This window comes from Salvelinus sp. IW2-2015, linkage group LG4p (genome assembly GCF_002910315.2).
Source record: "Salvelinus sp. IW2-2015 linkage group LG4p, ASM291031v2, whole genome shotgun sequence".
In the NCBI taxonomy this organism is placed as follows: Eukaryota; Metazoa; Chordata; class Actinopteri; order Salmoniformes; family Salmonidae; genus Salvelinus; species Salvelinus sp. IW2-2015.
Genome location: NC_036841.1, coordinates 26,896,403 through 26,903,847, shown reverse-complemented (window position 1 = coordinate 26,903,847; position 7,445 = coordinate 26,896,403).

The following is a 7,445-nucleotide window of genomic DNA, read 5'->3' as shown; positions in this document are numbered from 1 at the left end:
AAGTCACCCTAGTGTCAGGCAAGTCATACCTTCAGTTTAGCCATGATCTAATAGGCTCGTATAGCCACATGAATAACACTATACAAACCAGCACGACTCAGTCATATCATTCACTTATTCACATGGTAAATATTCCTATTCATCTYCCTATTTCCCTAAATTCCTTTGGATTGTATGAAATACATTGTTTATCTCATGCACCAGACATTGCCCCGTGGCAATCACGTCGGTAGCCATGAAGTGCTTTGAAAGGCTGGTCATGGCTCACATCAACAGCATCCTCCCGGACACCCTAGACCCACTCCAATTCGCATACTGCCCCAACAAATCCACAGATGACACAATCTCAATCGTACTCCACACTGCCCTTTCTCACCTGGACAAGAGGAACACCTATGTGAGAATGCTGTTCATTGACTACAGCTCAGTGTTCAACACCATAGTGCCCACGATGCACATCACTAAGCTAAGGACCCTGGGACTAAACACCTCTCTCTGCAACTGGATCCTGGACTTCCTGACGGGCCGCCCCCAGGTGGTAAGAGTAGGGAACAACACGTCTGCCACGCTGATTCTTAACACTGGGGCCCCTCAGGGGTGTGTACTTAGTCCCCTCCTGTATTCCCTGTTCACCCACAACTGTATGGCCAAACACAACTCCAACACCATCATCAAGTTTGCTGACGACACAACAGTGGTAGGCCTGATCACCGACAACTATGAGACGGCCTATAGGGAGGAGGTCAGAGAACTGGCAGTGTGGTGCCAGGACAACAACCTCTCCCTCAATGTGAGCAAGACAAAGGAGTTGATCGGGAACTTCAGGAAAAGGTGGGCCGAACAGGCCCCAATTAACATGATCCAAACATACCAAGACAGTCGTGAAGAGGGCACAACAAAACCTTCTCCCCCTCAAGAGACTGAAAAAAATTGGCATGGGTCCCCAGGTCCTCAAAAGGTTCTACAGCTGCATCGTCGAGAGAATCCTGACCGGTTGCATCACCGCCTGGTATGGCAACTGCTCGGCATCCAACCGTAAGGCGCTACAGAGGGTAATGCGAATGGCCCAGTACATCACTGGGGCCAAGCTTCCTGCCATGCAGGACCTATATAATAGTCGTGTCAGAGGAACGCCCATGAAATTGTCAGAGACTCCAGTCACCCAAGTTCTAGACTGTTTTCTCTGCTACCTCACAGCAAGCGGTATCGGAGCGCCAAGTCTAGCACCAAAAGGCTTCTCAACAGCTTCTACCCCCAAACCATTAAACTGCTGAACAATTCATAAAATTGCCACATGACAATTTACATTGACCCSCCCCATCCCTTTTGTACACTGCTGCTACTCGCTGTTTGTTACCTATGCATAGTCACTTCGCCCCCACCTACATGTACAGATTACCTCAACTAGCCTGTACCCCCGCACACTGACTCGGTACCGGTGCCCCTCTTTATTGTTATTCTTATTGTGTTACTTTTTACTATTACTTTTTAATTTAGTCTACTTGGTAAATATTTTCTTCTTCTTGAACTGATCTGGTGGTTAAGGGCTTGTAAGTTAGCATTTCATGGCAAAGTCTACACTTGTTGTATTCGGCGCATGTGACAAATAAAGTTTGATTTGATTTTTTATTTGACGTCTGTCTAATTAGCGATTAGTCTTGGGATAAGGTTATGGAAGTCCACACCACTTCAGACACAAAGCCATGAAGGTGTCTCTCCTTGGACAACTTCTTCAAAATTCTGGATTATACATGTAAGGGGTGCGTAACTGGTGGCAGGGAAGTCAGACGCAGGAGAGCAGAACTAGGTAATAGCCGGAGCAGTTTAATTTKAAAACCAACGGCATAAAGAAATAACCAACATGGGTACAAAARCCGACGCGCACCAGTKAWCKTGTGCTCAAGCACTTAKAACAAACAATTCCACACAAAGACATGGGGGGAACAGAGGGTTAAATACACAACAATTAATGAGYGAAAGAAAAASCAGGTGTGTAGGAAAACAAGACAAAACAAATGGAAAATGGTTCGACGATGGCTAGAAGACCGGTGACGCRGACCGCCGAACGAACAAGGAGAGGAACCGACTTCGGTGGAWGTCGTGACAATACATTTTTTACTCACTTCTCCAGTGAGTCATTAATAGATCGAATTATCCAGTCAATTAAACATTCAGAACATTCCGGAGAAGATTTAATGTTGTTTTACCGGTGCACTTAACTGACTAAATATTTTGCTTGTTGAAATGTGTTGACATATGACGATGTTTTMATATTTGTCATAGTAATTACAACATCAATCCAGTGATGCCTCTGGGGCTGAGATTAATTAGTTACTTTTAAATACAGAGATCACTGGAGGCTGCTGAGYGGAGAACGGCTCAAAATATTGTCTGGAATGGAGTAAATGGAATGATATCAAACATGATATCAAACACGTGTTTGATACCATTTAATACACTCCATTCCAGCCATTGTACTCCGTTCCAGCCTTTATTATGAGCCGTCCTCCCACAGCAGCCTCCACTGGATTGGATATATTTACCGTTGGGGTTTTCAGACTCTAGCGCAGCAGGCAGTGAATCATTAGTTTGAGATGGAATAACAGGTTGACTCATCTTAACTTGAAAAATATGGATGTTGTTTGCGTAAGATCTATAGGTTTATGGTGGCTATTTACCATAAYCTGACAGCCACATAATCATTTCTGATAGGAACAGACATGATCGTGGTTTGTCCGTGCTTTACCTACACCCTGAATGAACTACTAATGAAGTCCGCTAACTGATGCAAAAAGGCAATGTGTTTGTGTTAATGTGTTGGTGTATAAGGTGATACATACAGTTTCAACAGAAGAGATGCAACTGATATTCAGACACAGACAGACAGGCCTACTGGTTCATAGCTCCATGATGTAGACAGACAGGCCTACTGGTTCATAGCTCCATGATGTAGACAGACAGGCTACTGGTTCATAGCTCCATGATGTAGACAGACAGGCCTACTGGTTCATACTCCATGATGTAGAAGCAGCCTACTGGTTCATAGCTCCATGATGTAGACAGACAGGCCTACTGGTTCATAGCTCCATGATGTAGACAGACAGCCTACTGGTTCATAGCTCCATGATGTAGACAGACAGGCCTACTGTTCATAGTTCCATGATGTGAGCAGAAGGCCTACTGGTTATAGCTCCATTGATGTAGACAGACAGACCTACTGGTTCATAGCTCCATGAGTAGAGAACAGGCCTACTGGTTCATTAGCTCCATGATGAGACAGACAGGCTACTGGTTCATAGCTCCAGTGATTAGACAGACAGGCCTACTGGTTCATAGCTCCATGATGTAGACAGACAGGCCTACTGGTTCATAGTCCATGATGTAGACAGACAGGCCTACTGGTTCATAGCTCCATGAGTAGACGACAGGCCTACTGGTTCATAGCTCATGATGTGCTGCAGGGTTGTACCCGTTCTGACCCTGTTCGTTGCTCTGTGGTCTCACACTTGTCAGACACACACACACGCACACACACACACATGCACACAAACACATGGAACCACACACCACACACACACATGCACACACACAGGGACACACCACACACACACAGGGAACAAGGGACCACACACGCACACACCACACACACACATGCACACACACAGGGACACACACACCACTGAGAGCTGTGGATCCAGCCCATCCAGGGCGGGACGAGTATAAAACATGACAGTATTGGCAGGTCCCGGATAGCTGGCGCTCGCCTTCCAGGGGTGTTAGGATTCATATGGCTCCATACACTTCTATCAAATGTGTATTGAGCTCTTGTGACACATAAACCTGCCGCGCCATGATGAGAAATAACCACTGTCAGCTCCATCTGCACTTTAAAGATTCAAGCTTCGGGTAAGATGGAGAGAGGAGAGAGAAGAGAGGAGGGGTCGAAGGTCAGACCTTGACAGAGCATACACATATTCATACACAACTGATTCATACACAACTGATTCATACACAACTGATTCATACACAACTGATTCATAAACAACTGATTCATAACAACTTGATTCATACACAACTGATGCATACACAACTGATTCATACACAACTGATTCCACAACTGATTCATACAACAACTGATTCATACATAACTCGTGCTCATTCACACAGGTGGGTGTACACACACACACACACACAAACACTCCACTCACTCTGCCTCTCTCTAACAAAGCAACGTGTGATGGTAGTGCGCAACTCAAATTAGAAACCGGGTAGTTTGGTTCCTGGATGCTGATTGGCTGAACAGCATTCCATCATGTGTATATCAGACAATATATAACTGTATGGTGCAACCTACTTGTTAACTGTTTATTTGTGTTGGAAACCAGTTTATAATAGCAGTAAGCACCTCTGGGTTGGTGGTATAGGGCCAATAACACTGCTAAGGGCTGTATCCAGGCACTGCGCTTCCATCACGCATAAGAACAGCCCTTACCCGTTGTATAATGGCCATTATAAACTGGTGTTCGAGCCCTGAATGCTGATTGGCTGACAGTCGTGGTATATCAGACCGTATACCACGGGGATGACAAAACATTTATTTTTACTGCTCTAATTACATTGGTAATCAGTTTATAATAGCAATAAGCACCTCGGGGGTTTGTGGTACATGGCAATATACCACGGCTAAGGGCTGTGTCCAGGCACTCCGCGTTGCGTCGTGCTTAAGAACAGCCCGTAGCTGTGGTATATTGGCCATATACCACACCTCCTCCGGCCTTTATCCCAATATCACAACTTCTGAAAAATTGCAATTGCCCCCAAAGTAGGCTAATTTAATTGCAGACGATCAGCTGTCTTCACAGCCGTCCCAGCATGTTTCCTAGGCCCACCTGGGTTTCCAGATACAGTAGATTCACCCTGGACTGATTGTTAGACTGCTGTAGAGTCCACTTTCACTGGAGGTCAGAGGTTCCACTAACACTGTGAAAGTCTCTCTGGAGGTCTGTAAGAGGCTCCACTAACACTGTGAAAGTCTCTCTGGAGTCTGGTAAAGGCTTCACTAACACTGTGAAAGTCTCTCTGGAGATCTGGTAAGAGGCCTCCACTACACTGTGAAAGTCTCTGGGAGATCTGGTAAGAGGCCTCCACTAACACTGTGAAAGTCTCTCTGGGAGGTCTGGCAGAGGCCCCCTAACACTGTGAAAGTCTCTCTGGGAGTCTGGTAAGAGGTCTCCACTAACACTGTGAAAGTCTCTCTGGGAGGTCTGGTAAAGAGGCTCCACTAACACTGTGAAAGTCTCTCTGGGAGGTCTGGTAGAGGCTCCACTAACACTGTGAAAGTCTCTCTGGAGGTCTGGTAAGAGGTCTCCACTAACATTCTGTGAAAGTCTCTCTGGAAGGTCTGGTCAGAGGCTTCCACTAACACTGTGAAAGTCTCTCTGGGAGTGTCTGGTCAGAGGTTCCACTAACACTGAAAGTCTCTCTGGGAGGTCTGGTAAGAGGCTCCACTAACACTGTGAAAGTCTTCTGGGAGTCTGTGGTAAAGAGGCTCCACTAAACTGTGAAAGTCTCTCTGGGAGGTCTGGTAAGAGGCTCCACTAACACTGTGAAAGTCTCCTAGGAGTCAGGTCAGAGGTTCCAATAACACTGTGAAAGTCTCTCTGGGAGGTAGAGGTTCCACTAACACTGTGAAAGTCTCTCTGGGAGGTCTGGTAAGAGGCTCCACTAACACTGTGAAAGTCTCTCTGGGAGGTCTGGTAAGAGGTTCCACTAAACTGTGAAAGTCTTCTGGAGGTCTGGTCAGAAGGTTCCACTAACACTGTGAAAGTCTCTCTGGGAGGTCTGCCAGAGGCTCCACCAACACTGTGAGTCTCTCTGGGAGGTCTGGTAAGAGGCTCACTAACACTGTGAAAGTCTCTCTAGGAGTCAGGTCAGAGGTTCCACTACCTGTGAAAGTCTCTCTAGGAGGTCTGGTAAAGGCTCCACTAACAGTGAAAGTCTCTCTGGAGGTCTGGTCAGAGGTTCACTAACACTGTGAAAGTCCTCTCTGGGAGGTCTGGTCAGAGGTTCCACTAACACTGTGAAAGTCCCTCTTGGGAGGTCTGGTCAGAGGCTCCACTAACACATGTGAGAAGTCTCTGGAGTCTGGTCAGAGGCTCCACTAACACTGTGAAAGCTCTCTGGGAGGTCAGGTCAGAGTAACACACTTCATGCATGATTCTCCAGGCTACAACTACCATCACCAGTGACTAAGTACATCTGACGTCACCGTTTAGCAGTACCACACTTCATGATCCTGCTCTCAGTGTGCAATGTTGGAGCACGGTCCAAATCAATGGGATACTTTTCTACTTGTGACCTATAAAAGCATGGCTGGATGCTGTGGATGTGGCTGCCGCAGTGGTGAAGCCGTGGAGTTGTATCGTCCACTCTTCAGTCTCCACACTCCTCCACCCACCCTCTCCTCCTCTGAGTCAGAGTCCCCTTTTGGGATTTTTTTTATGGTGTGGAAACATTCTGTCCTCTCTCCCTTCCTTTTCTCTTCCTCCCCTCCCCTCACACTCGCTTGCCTCTCTCCCCTCCCTTCCCGTCTCTCTCTCATGATTGCCCGCCATCCCGGGGAGCGAGGAGCGAGGGGAGGTTGATGGCCCCCACACATATAAAGCCAACCCCTTGTTTTTAATGAGGTGCCTGTTTGTTAAGTCCACTCAGGGACCCGGGGCGGGTGCTTAGCATTGCTCTCTAATTAGGGAGCTAAACAGTCCCTCTTGCAGAAAGATCAACCTTAGGAGCTGAATTGGGGCTACTCCACTGGGCACCGCAGCTCTAAGTCTGTTGTGTGCAGATTGTTTGTGCAATGCAGGATGGAGAGAAGACAGAAGAAGATGTACCTATACCGAAACACACTGCACTGGATAGAGAGAAAGAAGAGACAGAAAAGAGAGGAGGAAGAAGAAGAAAGAAAAAGAGAGAGATGTTTACTGTTAATTTTGTATTGTTTATTTCGCTTTTTTGTTTTTCTTTTATTTCCTTCCTTCTCCTCTTTCCTCCTATTCTATCTTTGCCGTTTGGCATAAATGGGTCTACACACACATATCTTCTGTTTCTCCATGCCTCAATAAAGCCCTCTCTTAAAATCGAATTAATTCGAGATGCGGGAGACGAGGAGAGGGAGAGAGAGTCAGAGCAGAGTACGTCATCGTCGAGCCAGCTAGCAGAGCAAGTTATAATGAACGATTGTTAGAGAGAGAGAGCGATTTAAGATTATTGAGCGACATTGGAAACTATTTGTAAGTTTTACATTGCGACAAAGCAAGCACAGTGTGGTGGCAATAGATAATAAATATGATCAACCTAAAAGGGCAGACACTACAACTAATACGAAAATGCTGAACAGTAAAACTATAGTCTACGGCTTTATACGTTTCTTGTATCATCCACCCAAT